Genomic DNA, 21,310 nt, shown 5'->3' with positions numbered 1-21,310 from the left:
TACCCCGGTGGGAGGTAAATCTGATTTTGGGGCTGCTAGCATGTTGGACCCCCAAGATGGAGACAACTTTTACTCTCTGGCAGAGGAATCGGATCTAGAGTCCACTGGGGACTCCTTGAATGAAAATCTCTCCTCAGCTGAAGAGAGTGGGAGCCCCCCAAATACAGCCGACACTTTGAAAAGGGTCACACTCCGCTCAAATAAAATCAGGCTGACGGCTATTCAGAGGCAAAGGGATGGTGAAAGCGAAGGCTCTGAGACTGGTAGTAATCTTCAATGGGACTATTCATCGGCCGCAATTAGCTTGGCAGGCTCAAAGGAGCATGAAGAAGAAGAGTTTAAGAGTTCAAGGGGCCAGCGGAACTCACCTCCCTCTAATACCCAGATTTTTGCCATGTTAAAATCTATTCAAAGTGAGGCTCGCCAGGAGCACAAACGAGCCCAGCTAGCGACAATGAAGATTCAAGGGGCAATTGGGAAGAATACAAAGGTATGTTCAGAGGTCATAGCTAGAACAGCCGCCCTTAAAGAGAGGATTGTTGAATTGGAGACCGGCTTGCAGCAGACTGAGACAAAAACTACGATAAGAGACTGGCAGACATTATGTGGAAACTGGAGGATTCCGAAAATCAGCTCCGTAGAAACAACCTACGACTTTTAGGGATTGAAGAGAAAGCTGAGGGCCAAGATATCAGAGGATTTGTTTTGACATTATTTCAAGCAGCTTTCCCTGAGCTCTCCCATTGGGCTCTCCCAGAGAGTACATCGCTTCCCTCTTATGCTGAAAAAGAATCCTGACTCGGAAACAAGACCAAGGGCTATTCTGATATTTTTCGGCAATTTTTTATTGAGGCAAGCGATTTTTGACAAGGCCCGCCCGGATGCTAAAAGATCTGCAGAGGGCCACATTTTTTGTGCACCCTGACATTTGCCACGCAACAGTGGAGCGAAGGTGGCGTCTTCGCCTACTGATTACCCCTTTTCAAAAGAAGGGATGTGAGGTCTTCCTTATGAATTCGGCACGATTAAAAGTCATTTGCCATGGCAAAATACAGGTGTTTTCATCAGAAATTCAAGCTGAGGAGTATTTGAAGGAACTCCCCGATGGCTAATGATCTATTGACTACCCAGCTTGGACAGCTATTCAGCTTTTTTTTGTGTTGTTCTGTTTTGTTTTTGGATACTCCTATAATGTATCATGTGTTTCTTCTTGCTCCTTTTTAGAGGATTACACAGACAGGGGGTGACCTGGGACACTCTGGAAGTAGGAGGCATCACATGAGTCTTTGGACCTTTTTTGCCTGTTTTGGGGGTTGGGGGGGATGGGGGTGACAGGGTGGTGGTGGGGGAATCGCTTCAGGGGGAGGCAAGTTTTGGATCGGGATCCCTTGGTGGAAATAGGCTAGATGAGTTAAGAGTACCATATATTATTGGGCATCTGCTGGAAAATCTCTTGGGACGGGATATGGCTAAGATGATAACAACTTTCATAAATAATGGCGGGCATAGGATGAACAGAAAGGGCTTGTTGTGGGTCGCTTTCTTCTTAGGAATATTCCCTCAGAGATATGGCTAATCTACGAATAGCCTCCGTTAATATTTGTGGGCTTAATGATCCGAGTAAGCGACGCCGGATTAGAGAAGATTTGCGATTCTTGCGGGCAGATGTTATCTGCCTTCAAGAAACGCACATGGAAGCTAGCCGGCATAAACTTCTGGAATTGGAGGGATATCAACTGGTGGCCTGGACTAAATTGGAGGCAAAGACCAAGGGAGTGGCTATCTTAGTGCGACGGGGGAAAGTTAGCATAATTCGCCCCTCTGCTGACAGGTTTGGTCGCTGGGCCATCATGCATGGTAAATTTTAAAATAAAAATATTACACTCTGTTCCATATACGGCTCACTGCTTGACGACCCAGAATTATATAAATCCGGAACTTGTTGGTTAGCCTGCACCATTTATAATATGTGGCGATTTCCACATAAATATGGATTGTGAATTAATAAATCAACCATGGATGGTTTATGCGGGGAGAAAGCCGAAACTTTATAGGGCCTTACGAGAGATGATAGATCTTCATAATCTGACTGATGCCTGGGCTCTTTTTAATCGGAAGGATCCAGGATTCACTTTTTTTTCTGCACCCCATAAAATCTGCTCCAGGCTTGAAAACTTTTTTATCTCTCCTGCTCTGGCGCAAGGGGCTAATATGACTCGTTTCCCGAGAGTTATGTCTGACCACAATCCACTCTTGCTTGAGGTTCAACATCCAATCTTGCAGGAATAAACCAGATGTGTGGACGTTTAATCGTGGTCTCCTCAGGGACGATAAATAGATCGAATCTATGAATTCATGGATTATAAGATTTCTAGAGGAAAATATAGATTAAGAAGCTTGTGTGCACTCAACAACATGGATCTGTGCCTGTGCAAGAAACAATTGACCACTTACGCCGGACCATTGCGCTATTTGATTATACTAAAGTGACAGGAGACCCTATGGCTTTAATTCTGCTAGACGCGGAAAAAGCCTTTGATAGGGTCTCCTGGCCCTTTTTATGGGCGGTATTAAGACATTATGGCTTGGGCAATACATTTATACGAGCAATTCAGAGCATGTACAAACTACCACTAGCTAAAATTTCAATTATTGGGATACAGACAGAGACAAATAAAATCCTTAGAGGTACGCGGCAATTTATATTGACCCCCTAATTAAGACATTTCTTTCTAATGTTTTGATTTGTCCGGTTAGATCTATAGGGGGAGAAACTAACATTCTTGGCTATGCTGATGACCACGCCATCCTGACAGACTCTCCCCAGTCTGCATTATTAGAAATTCAGAATATGACAACAAAGTTTGGTAGTCTGTCAGGATATCATCTGAATGATGCAAAAACTCAAATAATATGTAATGATAAAATCTCGCTGGTGGATCCTAGAGCTATTAGTAAGGCTAAATATTTGGGGATAGAGATAAGCTCGAAGCCTGAGGAGATCAAAGTGATTAATTTAAAACCTTTATTAGGCAAAATTGAAACAGATGCGCGCCGGATTAACAATTTGCACCTAACCCTGATGGGTAGATGTAATGTTGTTAAAATGATTTTTCTACCCAATATGTTGTATATTTTTAGAGCTATTCCTTTGGTATTTGATTGGATTTAAAATTTTTTTAACAAATCTCCTGTTTTGTGTGTAAAGGAAACGACCTAGGCGAGCCATGAAATATATGACGCTACCAAGAGAGAGTTGGTCCCTACCGAATTTTCAAATCTATTATTGGGCAATTACACTGAGGTATATCACTGAACTATTGGATGGGGAGGATCCGGACGGGTCTGAAATATCTACTTATCGTTTGATTTATGGGGATGAGCCAGGGGACTTTTGTTTAGGCATATTCATTTGCTTATTTTAAACGGGTGATTACATCTTTAAACCCCTGTTGCAGGAAATAGTCTTTTGCCGGAAATTTTTGCGGATGGGTACTTTAGTGAATGGACCGCATTAGGGGTTAATGTAATTGGAGACATGGTCTCGCAAACAGGTGTACTCACTTTTCAAGGTATAAAACAGAAATTTGGCATTAGTAATCGTCATTTCTTCAAATTCTTACAGATTCGGGATTTTTTTTTTTAAGGAAAACTGTTGAATGAATACGTATTCCATTTGTGGAAGTAGTAAAGGGGGGGGGGCAAGTGTCTATCTCCACGATTTATAAAATGGTGAATGAAAAAAGGAATGACGATCTATCCAAGCATTTCAATCGATGGCTGATTGGACTACTTGCTGGACAGGAGGCTTGCGAAGATTCACTTGATCTTAGTCGCACTGCTACTATGTATGCAAACCTCCAGGTCCAATGCTTCAAGACATGGTTTAACCTGTACATAACACTACGTCGCACTCAACAATGGGCAGGGTAGCGGGCACTAATTGCCCTAGATGTGGGGAACTGGCAGTAGATATCATTCACATGTTTTCATCATGCCCTAGCTTGACCCGATTTCTTTTTTAAAAAATTTTTTTTTTCCGAATACACACATTGTACATTTTCCATTTCATATTTGTGTCTTTTTTAGGTACTTAAGCCATTAATTCTATATATAAACAGTGCATATTCTTACTGGAGCACATGAAGTAAACAATCAAGTAAATGCAGTAAATTACAACTTAATAGAATCTAGTGAGAGCAGAAAAAAGAAACGATAAGACAAAAGAAAAAGATAATACTAATAACAAAAAATACAGTTTAAGACATCTTTACTTTATCACCGATCTGATTTCTATGCAGTACCTATAGCCTTAAAAGAATATCAATGCTGCCTCAGAGCCTCTTGCCAACTATCTATAGGTTCCCAAATTTTTAGACCTTGTAGCCTTCCCCTCCTACCTTTCGGTGCATATATGGATTTCTCCAGATTGTAGGTGGCCAATAAGTTCGCAAGCCAAGTGCGAAGAGGAGAGTTAAGGAATATCGCTGCGTCCTCTAGGAGATACGAGCGCCGTCTGACATTATTTGCAGAAGCTCGATCGAGCTTCTGCAAATGATGTCAGACGGCGCTCGTATCTCCTAGAGGACGCAGCGATATTCCTTAACTCAGGATTGACTTCCGGCCTCTGAACAGGGTGTGACTTTTGCCTCCTGTGATTCTATAATCCTCCCGTCCCCCCGCCCTCCCCCCACTGTCTCGATAAAGACCCGCCGTGACCACCAATCGGGGCATACTAGGGTCGAAACGTCGACGCACTTCATTGGTCAAGAAGTCTCCAGGAACGGGCACAGTAAACATCTGTCTCCTTGGAGTATTAACTTAGAACTCTGACCACCAAATTAAAATGTTCCCCCTTCCTCCCCATGTACAATATTGTATATAGTTGTAAATATATGTCACTCAATGTATTGCACTATTCACTTTGCTCACCAACAGTCACTATTTTTAGAATTGGTATAAAATAAATAGGAATGAAGTAATTCCGATGCTCTGTAAATGTGACGCTGTTTTTCTATATATAAAACTTTGAAATACATCTGTTTTCAGAGAGGTTTTGCGCAATTTAATTGAACTATACATGTGATACTGTGCTGTGAGTTAACTTAGCCTGTTCCTAAAAGTAATTTGTTTGTTCACCCGACAGAACCATTGTTTCTTTAAACAAAAGGGAATGAGGCCTAGGCCTTTTCTCTCTCTTTTGTACCTACTGCTATGTTATTTTTGTTACTGAGACTCTCATTCCGACGACGGGAAATGATACAAAAGCATGGGAATCTATTAAAGTTCCAATACTGGGACAACATTCCCATTGTTTCTTGGCATACTCTAATGCCTGTCTGTATCTAGCTCTACATGCCACCTTATCAGGGCGGATCTGGGACGTTCCTGCATGTAAGCGCTCACCCTTGCTTTCCTACATTCCTGGTTAAACAAGTCTGCAAAAGGGGCCCACCTTCTCTCTTTTTATTCCATGGCAACCCTTCCTTTTTTCAATTGGCAGTGTTTCCCTGATCTGCGTATTAAGTATCTCATGCTGGTACTCAGCTTCTCTATTATTTCTACTTTGGAGAGTTTATACAGCACCTCCACCTCCTCGAGGACTTTGGATTTACCTACTTCCAAAGCCCCTGGAAATTCCTCCACCCTATCCCATTTAATTGTTCTCAAGTTATTAGTGATGGATAGCTTACCCAAATCGGTCCAGCCCCTAATATCGGGTTCCCTCTCTCCATGATTTGCTAGGGAAAGGTCAGGGCATTGTGGTCACTATCAAATCTTTTAACCACTGTCATGTCGGGAACAATGGGCCACAGGCTAAGGTCAACCAAGCAGTTGTCAATTCTGATGGCATAGCCAGGTCTGTTTTGAAGGTAATTTCAACATTCAGATCAGCTTTCGTCCTACCATTTGTGGTTCCCAAAATGTCCTACAAAGTAAAGGCCAACACCTGGCCTTGGACCATTTAACCGTTGGGAGGTCTAGCTGCGGCATTTGCCTGGAACTGTCCCACTCCTCAATGAAGTCTAAAAAGGCAGGGGCAAGGGGTTCAAATGTACAATATAAATCCCCAGCTACCAATAGAGTACCATTTTTGGTGCATTCAGCCAGGACATGATCTAAAAGACATATAGTATTGGTTTCCCAAGTCCACAATATTATACACATTAGAAATTCTTATTTTTAAACCTGTGTGTACAGCAAGATCAATTGCTAAGATGCCCTGGGAATCAGCAGGGACTGGTTTGACTTTGGACCAAAGTGCATTTTTCTCCCATCTCTTTCCGTATTGCATTAATGCCATAAGAGGTGGTATACAGACTCCAGTAATAGGATCACATCATGGGAATCCACAAAAATGCCACATTCTGGTTTGACTAGCATTTTGGCGATCCCCGCAACATTCCATACCAGAACCCTTAACTGCTGGTGGGGTACAACAGTAGAAATATAGTCAAGCCTGTGCTCCGGGATTACACCCCTTTCCTCCTCATAAAAAAACATCACACAGTCTCCCTCCCCTTTAAGACCTTCAGTGGTTGGGACCAGAGCAACATGGTGATTAACAAAAGACCCAGGCGAGAAGGAGTGCCTTAATTGAGGTTCAGCCAAAATAGAACTAGGGGTCAATTCGTTACCCTCTAGGGACAACAGTCCCCCTTCTTGTAGTCATCCCTGGCTCCCCTCTGCACACAGTTTCACTATATCCCCTCTCTTCTGGACAGAACCATTTGACCCGGAGCTCATTTCCAAGGCAAGTCTGCATCATTTCGCATCCCTGGTAGGATTATCCTTTAAGCTTGCTCTAGGTCTTCTCTTATGATGTAATAACAGTGCCGTGTTTCCCTAAACCAATAGGTTACCCTATTCCTGAGCGAATCAGGGTTCTCTTGTCTGTCACTGGGGAGTTTTGGGACCTCCACGAGATAAATTACAGCTTCTTCTCTCTGGGATCAAGTTCTAGTGTAAAAACCATCCTTAACTACCCCTCTTGCAAATGGCCGGGTAAATCTACACATAGGGGAGTACCCCTCATCAAGTACCCCCTCTCCTCTGTCGGGCTTTCTTCCCACACCCCCACCTTAAAATATGCCTCGATATGCAACTGGATTGCCACTATAGCCATAGCAGCCTCCTGAGTGGTTGGAAAAAGCGCTGCAGTAATATTGAACAATGCACTCAGAGGGTACCTCCGAGGTGGTCCCTGAATACCCACCAACCCTGCTGTGGTCACAGACTGGCTATAGACAGCCTGCCACAACCAGACATGTTTCTGGACCCCTGGGTCTCTGCTACCAGATACAATGCACATCCTGGTGGAGGTGTCACACCTCCTCCCTCAGGATGGGAACAGTGCTCGAGAGGGAAGCTTCAATGGCCTGGTGCCTTTGTAATGCGACCTCCAGCATCTATTGATAGCAGCACTGGTTAACACCTCGACTTTGGAAGTGAAAATTGCCTGGAAAACATAGAATAGGAGGTGTGCATACTTCTGCCAACTCCACCCATAGGGTGGGGGAGGCTAGGTGAAGCACACCTTTCAGTCCCGCCATCTTGAAGATGGGGAGACATCTTCAATCATAGCTAGGACTATGCCAACTTCCACAGAAGGGTGCCATAATTGAGGGTGTAGTCACCCCAGCTAAGGTGCCCATTGGCCTTACCTGCTATTCCCCTAAAATGCCTCAAAATATAGGATGTAGGTGGCCCCCACAGACCTGGAAACTAGTTCTTGCAGATCTAAGAAAGATGAAGATTACATGCAGCAAACTCTGAAGACGTCAACTGACTTTACCCCAGCCCAATCAGCCCTTCTCCAGCTTCCAAGACCCTGCAAAATAAAACTATGCTCGTCTAGCAGCCAGTAACTTTCAGAACCCGAGGAAGACTGCCTGCTCTTTGACAAAGACCAGAACTCCAGAGGGCTGTGGATCTGTCCCCAGAAACCTTCGCAAAGGTTGCCCTCGGGAACCCAGAGTCATGCCCACTCTGCACTAGACGCCTCGGGCCTGAGTCCAGGTGGCCCACCCATCCAGAACAAGCTTCCCAGCTTCATGAGCTCAAGTCCAGCGTTGGCTGATCCCTCCTGGACTCCACTATCCCTGCAGACTGAATCCAAGGCTCCTCCCAACCGTGACTGGCACAGGTAAGAAGAATCTGAGGTCGGGGGTGTGGCTAGGCGCCGGCTAAGATGGCCGAGGGCTCCATTTCACCGAGTCCTCCACCCGCTGAAATCCGGACAATATCCGACGGATTTTGCGTCCTAAGCACAGCGCAGCATAGCCCTTTCAAAGCTGCACCTGGCGGTCTGGTTTCGGCCGCGATGCGTGGTTCTGTTGCCGCCTGGCGGCCCTGAGACTCGGTAGCCAGCAACGGGCCTGGAGTGAGGGTGAGCCGTGGCCGGCTACTGCGGCAGGCAAGTCTCCGGCCTTGCGGCATGGTCGGGAGGCGGGGCAAAGGATTGGCGCGAACAGCGTTGTTCGCACGGACGACACTACCGCTGCCCCAGTATCGTGGAGCCCGGGCGCGTTGCCCCGCAGATGATGCGCAGGCTAGGGGGAAAAAGGCACATCCTGCAACGGCGCTAGCTGAGCCGCCCCAGAGGCGGGGACAGTGCTCCTTTGATCGACGCTGCCCCACTGGCCTACCCCTCCGTGGACATCTGGTAAGCCCGAGACACCAAGGTGAGGCTCTCTCAACTCCTCCGGAGCCCGGGGTGGTGCATACGGGGAGAAGTGGAAACGGCATGTAGCGACGGCCTCCGGCCTACAAACGGAAGGCGACGCCCTACATTGCTGTAGCGCGGTGTGACACTGCCTGGGGGGCCACTGAGTGCGAGGAGACTACAACAGGCAGCCTGTTGGCCGTGGGGACGTGCCCTCCTGTGAGTTGGACAATCGTGGGGTGCTGTAGACTTCCTTTGGGAGAGCCCATAATATACGGGTGTGAACTGCTTGCGGGGGGCGGGCGAAGACATTGGACTGCACCGGAAAAGGGCGCCACATGCCTCGTTGTCATCAGGGGGCGGCTGCTGCGACTTGTGAAGGCTGAAGAGGCCCCAAGGTCGAGGAGGAGGGAGCGGCCCGACAACCCAGGACGTACCGACTAAGATCCCAGAGTCTGGAGTGGTGGGCAGGTACCGGACCCGCATCAACGCTCCGGCCACCACTTGCTCTCCCAGCTGCTACAGGAAGCGCCGCTGACCAGGGCACGAGATCTAGCCTCAGGAACGATGCGGCCCAAGTAAGGCACGGCCACTCAGACCAACAAGCTCGATAAATACACAGTGCAGAAGGGCACACTGCAGAAGAAGGGTCCGGCCGAAGAATCTTCTACCCAGAAGGAGCCGTCACTATCCAGCATCATGGCGGCCATACAAACGCTGGGCGCCAACCTAGAAACTAAAATAGACAAAGTCTCCATAGAAGTCAACCTTCTACGCGCAGACCTGAAAAAAACTTCGGAGAGGTCCAAGGCCAATGAGGCGGGAATAATGGAGCTTCAAACCTCCACCAAGAAGCTGGAACAACGAGTAGAGGTGCTCATACACCAGCATTGTCAGATGGCCCTTCGGCTGGAGGATCAGGAAGGAAGGACCCGAAGGAGTAACATCCCCCTGGTGGGGGGTGCCGGAGGGACTGGAGGGGCCCAGCATGGAACTCTTTGTCGAGGATCTGATCCTTCAACATCTCAAGCCCAAACGTCTGTCCACCATCTTCACTGTAGAACGTGTACACCGGGCACCCATCCCCAAGCCGAAACCGGGGGCACCGGCGAGGACAATCATCGCAAAAATCCTTAACTACAGAGACAGACATGCTATTTTACAGGCGGCCAGACAAACTGGAGACTTGCAGTATGAAAATGTCACCATCCGTTTTTTCCCAGACTTCACTCTCCAAGTTCAGCGTGAGCGGTGATCCTTTGCGGGTGTGATGGCGGCGTTGAGAGAAAAAGGCCTCAAGTACATGATGCTTTTCCCCCGCCAGACTCAAGGTCATAGCGGGGGGCAAGTCCATATTTTTCACTTCGCCAGCGGAGGTGCAAGACTGACTTGATAGGGAATCATCGGCGGCGGATGAAGGCGGGGGCCCAGAACTGGAGGGACACAGGTTGGATCTCCGGAGTCAGCGGCTTGGAGATCAGATTTGGAAGGACAGAGTCAACTCTCCTGGAAATCCCGATCTGTGAGCCCCAGATGGGACACCCTGCGCGGGGCGGCTGGTCACGGAGAATGAAGACCCTGCGGGAAGAAGCCGACATGAACTGTAAAGTACTGTGTTGAAGGGGGCTGCTTTACGAGGGAGGGGCTGCGCTCCACCCGCTGCTCTTGGGGAGGGGGGGCATAATCTCGGGGGGGGGGGGCACTGATGAGAAGCCAGCCTGTTGACTATATATGCTAGGATGGTTCTCATCCCCTACAACACCCTCTTTTTCCTCTTGTCCTGTTCCCCCTATCTCCCCTCCCCTCTCTCTCTCTTCTTCCCCTTCCCCCCTCTCTATCTCTCCTTGATGGCCTGGGAATCCATACAGGGGCTGTCACATTGACCGGAGGAGTGGGCTATGGATTGATAATGATCGGATCCTATACTTGGCTATGCGCGAGAAGTGCGGACGCATTGTTTCTCTGTTGTGTTTTGGGTGGGGGGGGAGATTCGGGTGGCGGGGTGGGCCGGGGCTAGTGCGCGCTCCAGACACCAGTTACGCAAGGAAGGGAAGACAGGTTACTTAGAATTGTTGTTTCTTCCTCTTCCGGGGTGAGTACTGGGCGAAAGGCACTCTGCTAATTGGGGATGTGGGTAGTTCAAAGCCTACGGAGCAGGGGAGCAGGGTGGGGGGAGGGAGCTGAGGGAGTTGGGGGGTGGGGTGGGGGAGGAGTGGGGCAGTTGGGGGTTAACGAAGAAGATTGGTCAGGCCACGGAAGGATTGTATTGCTGTTGTTGAAATTTGTACTATTATGCATAGAAGGTCATTTGAGAGATGTATGGACACACATGTGCACGACACAGGGAGTTGCGGTGAGGAGATAGCGATAGGAAACATGCATTGCTATGAAGTGGGATAAGAGTTTGAAGATAATGAGTTGGAACGTCAATGTGCTGGGGTACAAGCTTAAGAGGACAAATGTACTGCAGTTCATCAAGAGGCACCTCCCTGATGTGGTGCTTCTGCTAGAGACACACTTACTGGGCAACACTTGCCACGCGCTAAATAGATGGGGCTATACCCTAGGGGCCCACGCCGGATTTACCTCAGGATCCCTCGGTGTGGATATCTTGCTCCGTCGTAACCTTCCCCTAATCATCGACCACACAGACTGACCCCCTGGGCGCTTTGTAACAATTTCGGGTAGGTAGGAGGGCCGTAGGATTAACCTGGTCTCGGTCTATGTTCCGCCTGGTCTTCAAACCCAATCATACCAGGACCTGGGTAAGCTTCTCCTCTCCTTTCCAGAAGGGAGCCTCCTGGTGGGAGGTGACTTCAACGCTGTAGTGTCAGGGACCCTTGACCGTAACCCTCCCAGGGACACACCACCGGGGCAACGATGGCTATCGGATTTTCTTGAGGCCTTCGGCCTCACTGACCTTTGGCGTCTCCGTCACCCGAGGGATACTCAGTACACATTTTTCTCTGGCCCACGCAGGTCCTTCTCTCACATTGACTATATACTATCACCTCTGCAGCGCGACACAACTATTCGTGAAATGACGTACCTCGCAAGGGGAATCACGGACCATTCCCCACTAGTAGCTCATCTTACGTTCAGGGACAGGCAGGAGGGCGGCATAGCGCCCATAAACGCCTGGTACCTGCGTAGTGAAGAAATAAAGAAAAAGCTTACCCTCTCGATTGACCGCTACTTCGAGGACAATAACAGTACTGTTGACTCGTCGTCGGTGTTGTGGGAAGCCTTTAAAACAGTATTAAGAGGGGAAGCCCTGTCCGCTATTGCCGGTCGCTGTAAGGAGCAGTAAAAGCAAATGACTACAATGGAGGGAGACCTCTTGGCATTGGAGATGGCGGCTCAGGAGGGGGGTGCACCGAGAACGCTGCACCTGATGGAGCTCAAAGCGGCGGAATATAAGGCATTAGCCACTGATGAACCCAAAACCATGGCCAGAGGCAGGGAGGGTAGACTTTATGACCATGGAGACAAGGAAGGCAAATTAATAGCCTGGCTCGACAAAAAGCAACAGGCTCAGAGTAGTGGCGGAGCTCAAGACTGAAGCTGGACAGGTCATCACGGAGCCTCGTGAGATAGTTGAGGAGTTCGCGCGGCACTACCGAAAGGTCTACAGCAGGGGCTCCGACAGGCCTGAAGAAGATTCGGATTCCCTGTTGATCGACATCCGGCTCCCCGTCCTCTCAGACTCGGAACGAAATGTCCTTGAAGCACCGCTTGCCGTAGAAGAACTAAACCGAGCGATCAGGGACCTCAAATCGGGAAAGGTCCTCGGGCCTAATGGCTTGCCGATCGAGCTATACAAACCGACTCCTGGCGGCTTGAGCCCGTACCTCAAGCAAATGTTTGAGGAGAGCAGGGAGAGGGGCACTTTACCTCGGGATCAACGTATTGCCACCATAGTGGCTATCCCGAAAGAGGGGAAACCAAGGGATTCCTGTGCCTCGTACAGGCCCATTTCTTTACTAAATGCAGAACCAAAAATCCTGGCCAAAGTACTCACGAATCGACTCAAACCTGCTCTCCCCGCCCTAGTCCACCCGGACCAGGCTGGGTTCATGCCTCACCGTAACACTGCCCTCAACCTCCGTCGGCTTCACGGGGTGCTAGGACGTTGTCATACTCTCCAGGAAGATGCGGTTGGGGTATCCCTAAACGCCGCAATGGCGTTCGACACGCTAGAATGGCCGTACATGATGGCTGTCCTCCGAAAACTGGCCCCAACTTCATAGGGTGGGTGCGTCTACTCTATTCTGAACCCCTTTCTCAGGTCTCTGTCAATAATAAAATCTCTGCAGTGTTTGCGCTTGAAAGAGGGACACAGCAGGGATGCCCCCTCTCACCTCTGTTATTTGCGCTCTGTTTGGAGCCGCTTGCAGCCTGGATTAGGCAGGATCTCTCCCTGAAAGGAATACCCTGGAATGACGGGTGGGAAGACAGGATCTCGTTATACGCGGACGATACCCTCCTCTAACTCACGAGGCCTCGCAAGTCCCTTATGGTGGCCATGGATATCTTTGCCAGTTTCGGGAAGAACTCAGGATATAGGATTAACTGGGATAAATCCATACTATACACCCTACAGGGTAACACCCCAATCGCACCTCGAAATTGCCCAATCGCAATGGCCACTGAGGGGTTCCGATACTTTGGGATCTTTATATCCAAGGATAAGACCACCAGATACGAGAGGAATCTCCTGCCGCCCCTGAAACGATTCAAAAGGGACTCTGCCTCCTGGCGACGGCTCCCATTGTCCCTCCTCAGGCGGGCGGCGCTCTTTAAAATGATGATGCTGCCAAGATTCTTATATGCACCACAGAACCACCCAGACCCGGAGGCATAGCGCTCCCGGACATCCGCAAGTACTACTGGGCGGCCCACCTGGCGGCCATCAACTAGGGTACGTATTGTTCTGGCGATGACCCAGGATATGGCATGGACCGCTGGCTCCTGCCCCGAGGAAATTTCGAGGCGGCGCTTTACTCTAAACCTGGTAGATACCAACTTACTGGGCCTACGCAGCACTCTGTGCAGCTGTAGCATATTGTACAAAGGAAGTTGGGATGGACAGACACCCTCACAAAGGCCACTCCCCTGTGGGTTTCGGAGAGGTTGGGATCACTGAACCGCACCAAAGGGTTCCGAAGCTGGGACCTCATAGGCATCTCCCGAATTCGGGACTTGTGGGGCCTGAAGGGGGTGGTGTCCTTTGCCTCACTCCAGAGCACCTACGAGCTGGCGAATACAGAATACTTCAGGTACTTACAGATCAGGCACTCCCTTCAGAAAAATATCCCTGCGGGTACGCAACTCCCTGACCACTCCCCCCTGGAGGACAGACTCCTAGATGGTCACCTCCCCGAACATGCCATCTCGCTTACATACAAAAAAATCATTAACAACTCCCCTGACCTCCTGCTCCCCCTTAAAGGGAAATGGGAAGCTGACGGCCTGGATATAGATGAGGAAGAATGGGGGAATGCTCTGGCCTCCGCCAAGGAGGTGGCTATATCGGCAAGGCTCCGATTGATTCAGCTAAAAATCCTGCATCGGGCATACTTCTCAGTAACTAGACTGCAAAGCATGGGACGAAGTGAGGATGGGCTTTGTCGGAGGGGTTGCGGGGAGGCGGGGACATACTTCCATATACTGTGGGAATGCCCGCTGATTAGGAACTACTGGGTCCGAGTGACCAAATGTATGCAGGAGGTGTGGGGGGTGGAGCTCCGAGTGGAAGCTAAGAGGTGCCTCTTAAACATCTGGGAGCCAACAGATCTGCCGCCCCGAGGGAGGCTTTGGGCAACCCTGGGATTTGCCATCGCCAAACGTAATATAGCTAGGCAATGGGGGGGACTACTACTCCTAGATTGGGTCCCTGGAAGACAGATATTGACTGGTGCATGCTTCAGGAAAAAACAGCGTATGTAGCCCGTGGATGCCCACGGAAATGGATAGAAGTCTGGTCCAGATGGAATGAGTACAGGGGCAACATTTGCGAACCCCCTCTTACTACCCAAATTGATGCATTATCCTGAATGTTTTTGTACTAAATTGCACTGTATGTACTGCGACTGCCCTAGATGCACATGTGATTGATCTCTGTATAAACTTTGATGACTGCCATTTATTCTTGTTTTTCCAACAAAATAAAAAGATTTCAGAAAAAAAAATTTTAAAAAAGAATCTGAGGTCAAAGGACACCCCTGCACCCAAAGCCCCTAGGCCTTGGTGAGTGGTACAGACGGTGCCCCTACAACCCTTAAAACCTCAACTTACCTCTGCTGTTGCTGGTGACCTTCTTGCAGTCTCTGGTGAGACGCTTGCAGCCTGTTTTTCCAAACAAGTTTTCCACTGAAGAGAATTTGGTGCCCAAAGCGGTATTTGCACCCGGCAACCGCTGTGCCAATGGTAGTGCATGTTTGGTGGTGCCTTGTGGCCCACCCTGTGCTTGATCTAACCCCCAAAGCTTGGCCCCTGCAACCGATATACTTACCTGCCAGCAGTGTGGCTTCTAGCATCCCCAGACTCTACTGAAAAACATTGAGCCTATCTCCGAATTTGACCTCGGTACCCGGCCGCCTCTGTGCTGCTGGTTGTGCAGACTTTGTGCTTACCTGAACCTTGCCCTCTGCTGATCATAAACCCTGATGAACAGAACTGTAACTTGGGCACTTACCTGTGAAACTGCATTGTTGTGTTCCTTCATATAATAACATTGAACTATTTGAAAATTGCACTGTCAACTTTTAAAACACAAAAGTATTTTTCCTGAAAAATGTACTTACCGTTTTGTGAAGATCCTGGTCTTAAAATAAAACTCTACGTTTATTTTTCTAAAATTGGTGTGGATATCCTTTTTGAGTCGTGAGTCAGTTATTGGTCAATGTGTATGCAATAAATGTCTTACACTCACTCCTCTGTGTTAGGCCTAAGACTGCTCGTCCATGCTACCACTAATAGAGTACATTGGGGTTACATTGAGCCCTGTACACTTCTGGGGGAATCCCTGGACCCTGTGCATGGTATATCCACCTAGTGGCACACCATATACAGAGCCAGCTTCCTACAAGTTGTTTTCCATTACAAGAGATTTTGCAAGGAACACTTAAAACAAAAAATGCTGCAGACAAACCGAAGGCATCTAAGTTTCAACTCAAATTTCTTTCTGTGGGACAGTGGGTCACCCCAAGCTCAAGTGCATTAAAAAGTCAAATAGCAAATGTGAGAGGTAGAAATGAACTGGAAGGGGGACTGACTGGCTGTGAATGCTCCCACCCAAGTAGCACTGCAGAAAGTGCTGCCTTGACTAACCTCACATTCAAAATCTGATGTAGCTCATCTAATCTACACTCACTTCTGCTATTGCTGTAGAATACCAGCATGTTTGGCACAGGGAAGCAGGCTTTGCTTATTACTTAACAAGCCAAGATAGGTTTTGGTGGAAATGGTGAACTCTCTCCCAAAATTAACTCCACCCTAAGGGGTCGTCAGGGTTGTGTCATGGCCCCTTTATTACTTCCATTAATCGTCTAGAAAATAACCTGTATTCGGCAGGTAAAGATATGCTTACCTGGGCAACCACTCAGTCCCAGTACTCCTATACACGGATGTCACAGTTTTGATTGCAAGAGCAGGGAATGGGCTTTAGGTCCTCCTGGATATCCTAGGCACACTGATGAATAAACAGGGCTTGAAGGCCATCCTTACTTAATCACATATAGATGTGGGCTCAAAAATAACAAATCCAAGAAGTTTCACAACAATGAGGTACAGTTGGCCAAAGTGCTAAACTTTACATATCTAGGTACCCCGTTTGACGTAGCTATCAACTGGAATTCTTTTACCCAATTTAAGGGTACTCCAAAAAGGTCAGTGACTCCGTTTTTCAATTCGCATCAAGACTGGACAGTAAATCTGTGAGGAAGCTAGTCCATACATTTAAGAGTGAATGTGTTACAATAGGGATCCATGGTGCATGTATGTGGGTACGCAAACGTTGAATGGCTGCAACAGGTGAAAAACAGTTTTTTTACATAGGTTGCTGGCCGTTTCAAAATATTTGCCCACCTTCGTGTGGTATTCCAGAATGGACAGCTCTATGCTGAAGATTTTATTGAATTAAGTCTCCCTACTTTTATGGCTGATGAGGAATCCTGAAGCAAAATGTACAAGATCAATAATTCTGTATTGTTTAGATCTGGCTAATGAGTCTTCCCTCTCGCGGTTGGCATACTTCAAACAAACATTCCCTTCACTAGGGGTCCCATGGATTTACTCCAAGCCAGAGTGTATTGTAAATAACTCAAAAGACCTAGTTCGAAGCATGTGGCTGACCCAAGATCTGTAGGGAGAGACAGAAATTACGGTTTGATAGTCTTTGTTGGTTATCAAATTTGCTTTCTGCTGAGCTTTATTTAACTGTCATCATAAACATTCAGCACAGATTCCTCCTTACCCGTTTACGATTTAATACCATCCACTTTTTGTTGCCATTTTCAATACAGAGATCCAGGTTTTTAATTTCCCAAATTGCCCTTGTGATAATGCCTCGAGGCAAAACACTGTCCACTTTATGCTCTCTTGCACTTTGTATACGCCCCAGCTAAAATGTTTACCAGTGTCACTTATAAGTGAAATAAATATTAGACAATATAAACAAACTTTTGCCTTTATACAACAGTTACGTTGTCCGTGAGTATGTTACCGATTAGTTACATAGGATGCTTAGTTAAAAAAGGAGGAAGAGGTATGGAGCATGTGTCAGACTTTAAATGTTTCTTTAGTCCTCAGTGTTTTACTATTTTTTTAAAAACTATATGAAGTTGGTTTTTGACCATTTTCTCTTTTTATTATTGTATTTATTTATGTATTTGCACTCATGCATATGTGTGTCTTTCGTTTTCTCGCCTTAAGTGCCCCGGTATGCCCGATGTGGGTTCCGGGCTCACTGTGTCACTGGATTGTAGCTAGCCTGGCCGATGATGTGTGATGACCCGAAACCGGTCCCAGGATGCTCGTTCCAGTCCAGGTAGGACCTGGCTTGGCAGTTCGGGCTGGACTGTTCCCATGAGGCACAGGGTCAAGACTGATTTGCATATGGCTGGGTCTGAACTGGGGTGGCATGGTGAGCCAAAGATTGATGGATTTAACCCAGATCTCTTGACTGGGGGTGAATGTTTGATTTGATCTGCATTCCGTCCATCATCTGTGTCTCCTTTCTCGCCCTAAGTTCACCGGGTATGCCCAGACGTGGGTCCCGGGCTCACTGTCACTGGATTCATGCTGGCCTGGCTGATAACATAACATGTGTATTTGTAAAGCGCATGTTCACCACTAAGGGTATCTTGGCGCTGAATAACAGATGTTTGTAGTTACCCAACTCAATGGTACTCATTTTATCGACCTCAGATGGATGAAAGACTCAGTGGACCCGCCGGGATTTGAACCTGTGACCATGAGGTCCAACACAGGCCCCTGCAGTAGACACATTAATCCACTGAGCCACCAGGCCCGGCTGATGAGGGGTAATGCCCCAAACCGGGTCCCATGATGCTTTATTCCGATCCAGAGAGGACCTGGCATGGCAGTTCAGGCTGAACTGTCCCCATGAGGAACAGAGTCAAGACTGATTTGCATACGGCTGGATCCAAACTGGGGTGGCATGGTGAGCAAAACAATGATGGATGTAACCCAGATCGCTTGACTGGAGGTGAATGTTTGATTTGCTCTGCATTCCGTTCATCATATGTGTCTCTTATGCACTTTTATGGCCATTTTAGCCGAATAAAGATATGACTGACTCACTGAACAACAAAGTGCTAGAAATAAAGACTGAGAAGGAAGGAAGGAAGGCTGGGGAGTGTGGCTAGCTCATTAAGACAGTCTCCTTTTAAGAACTTTGTTTGCTCACACTGGGATGAGTTACCAAAAAGGAGCCTGGCAAGTTCAGGCTTATTTAAAACATCTCTGTTCCAAAGAGTGCTGGTGAAATATTGCCTTGGTCTCCGCCCTGTGGTTAATAAGGCACACTTCATTAGACCAGGTGATAGCTAAGGTAAGTTGTTTGCGGCGGGTCCCTTGTGACAAAGGCTGACCAAATTGATTCAGCCTTTCACTTGTTGCCAGTCCACCTGAAAATGTTCACCTTCCGAGTTTCTAGTACGAAGGTGTGGTTTTTTTGGGCATGTGTGTGGGATGATTTCAGTCCTGCTCCTATTTTCAACAGTTCAGATACTTTCTAGAGTGGGTAATTAAACAGACTGAGGGAACTGGCATGGTCATACATTACCTGAATGAATTCCTATCATTTCTTAGATGGGCTTCAGCGGCTGCCCAGATTCTTTTAGCTTCTGTACCAAACACCTGGGGACATTCGAGGTGCCTTTCCTTGTAGGGAAAAAAAAACTTCATGTCCAGCTACCTTCCTAAGGATAGAGATTGATTCACTGAATAATGAGTGCAGGATACTACAGTAGAAGGTGCAAGCTATTAAGGAATCTTTTTGTGGGTCACACTTCATCAACTCCAGGTTTTGGTGGGACAGCTCAACTTGGCTTTGCAATCTATTTTAGTGCAGTGGACCTTTTAAAGGTCCATCGCCAGGGTATGTATAGGCTGAGGGCGATCACAGAACCCACGAATCAGTAGAGATGAAACAGGAGCTTATGATACAGTGATCATTCCTGGAGGAATTCAATGGTTTAGTGGTAGGAACACCCCCCATCCAAATTAGGTCAAATTACAAATTTAGCTAAGGTTCCCCATTCATGTCTGGACTGTCCGCTTCTGCAATCAATCTGTTATATTTAGGTCCTATAGCGTGTCCATGGTTGAGTCAATTTACTTATTAAATGTCAAGTGTAAGAAGGTGTTGATATTCCTTAAGAGATTGTGTGAATTTGTTTGCAAAACAGTTTTGATTAGAGCTAAACAAGTCCTTGGTATCTTGAAGAATGCTGCCAATGCTTTATCTCTACGTTGCAAGCATTCTGGCATTTCCACCATGGGGAAGCAGAGGAAAAGCCACCCCCTTTCTATAACAATGGAGTCCTGGTGCTCAATCGTTACTGACCTGGTTTCAGTCTTTCTAGTATCGAAGACAAACCAGGCCTGCAAGACGGCTTTTCAGTCTTATTTGTCATATGTCGAGAATTTCACAGAGCTGGGCATTTTCTCATAAGGGAGATGGGAGGGTTTTCTTGAGAATTACAAATTGCAGTGGGGGACAAGGAATGTGAAGATTATAAAAACTGTTTTTTTACAGGACTCACTTGAAAGTGCAGCCATTGTCTTGTGCTGCAGAACCAGCTTGGGGGCTTTTCTCAGCCTTTGTTTAGTGATACCCCTTATCACAGCAGTGTGGTCTCCAGCGTGGAGAATCCAAGACGGAGGCACAAAGCATGACATTTCTGTGCTTGGATGTCAGCAGCCCCAAAAAAAGTTTAATCTAGGAAGCCAAATTGTCGTGCCTCACCTTAGGTGATCTCTTTCCCTTGAACACAGAATCTGCAGTCCCACCCTTATCATTTACTGCCTGGCAGTGCCTCAGAAAGTCCAATTAGCTGCCCCTTGCTTACAAATCCTTCATTAAATTTAAAAAGGGATCTCATTCACCATTCTTCTCGCCTCAGTCCAGCAACAGGAATGTAGATAATACACTTGACTGTCTGGAAGAGTAGTTCTCGCCCTCCATGGCTTACTAAGATAAACTGCTGCTATTCAGAAAATAGATCCCACTTTGCTTTGTAAACAATACTGTGAGCCAACCTTGAGGATTAACAGCCACCTCAAGCACTTGTAGAGTCTCCCTTTCAATGTTTGCTTCATCTCCCATATTCTCTCACATTGCTATGATTCTGAGATTAATGCTTCCTTTGAGTATAGCCTAACACTCTTCTTATTATCACAATATGTACCCAGCCAATACTTTACGCTTCCAGCTCCTGAGCTTGTCAGCTGTTATTGTTGGAGCAGTGGTCTAGAATTAGCTTAAGAGTGGGCAGAATGTTCACTTGTTTTTAGTGCTATCAAAAGTGTCTAATAGAGAGCGTGCCAGAGAGCGGATTCCAAAATGGACACATGAGAGAGCGGCTACACTCTCAAGGTCTGAAAGAAATTTAATATCATCCTTTTACACCCTACACTGGTTCTTCCTGCTGGGCTGTAAGGTTTCTGGCGTCCACACCGCCTGATTGGGTGGCTGCTGCGACATTGTTGGTTGATGTGAGGAAGGCAGCACCTGCGGCCTTGGACGGGCAGACGAAGGCCTCTAGAGCTGGTGGTGGCTGAACCGCATTGTGTCCGAGTGCTGCCCTGATCCTGTGGCAGCCTGCTGTGCTCTACACTTCGGAGCCTGAGGATGTGAGGGCCTGGTGCATGTGGGCCAATTACTAGTGAGGTATTTTGCCCTTTGTTTGGAGCCTAGTGAGGTGCCCGGCTGTGCCACTATTTTCCAAGACTAGGATTGCTCAAGATATACTAGGCAGGATTAACAACTATGCAGAAATAGATGAGATTAGTTAGCCTTAGGCCTTCTACAGACTCTTCGTATGTATGGATTGTAAAATGTATTACTTTTTGGAGCCAGATGGTCAGGTTTTCACACAGAGACTTGACAACTTTTAA

Source organism: Lissotriton vulgaris, chromosome 12 (assembly GCF_964263255.1).
Source record: "Lissotriton vulgaris chromosome 12, aLisVul1.2, whole genome shotgun sequence".
NCBI lineage: Eukaryota > Metazoa > Chordata > Amphibia > Caudata > Salamandridae > Lissotriton > Lissotriton vulgaris.
Note: the sequence above shows the minus strand (reverse complement) of the source record.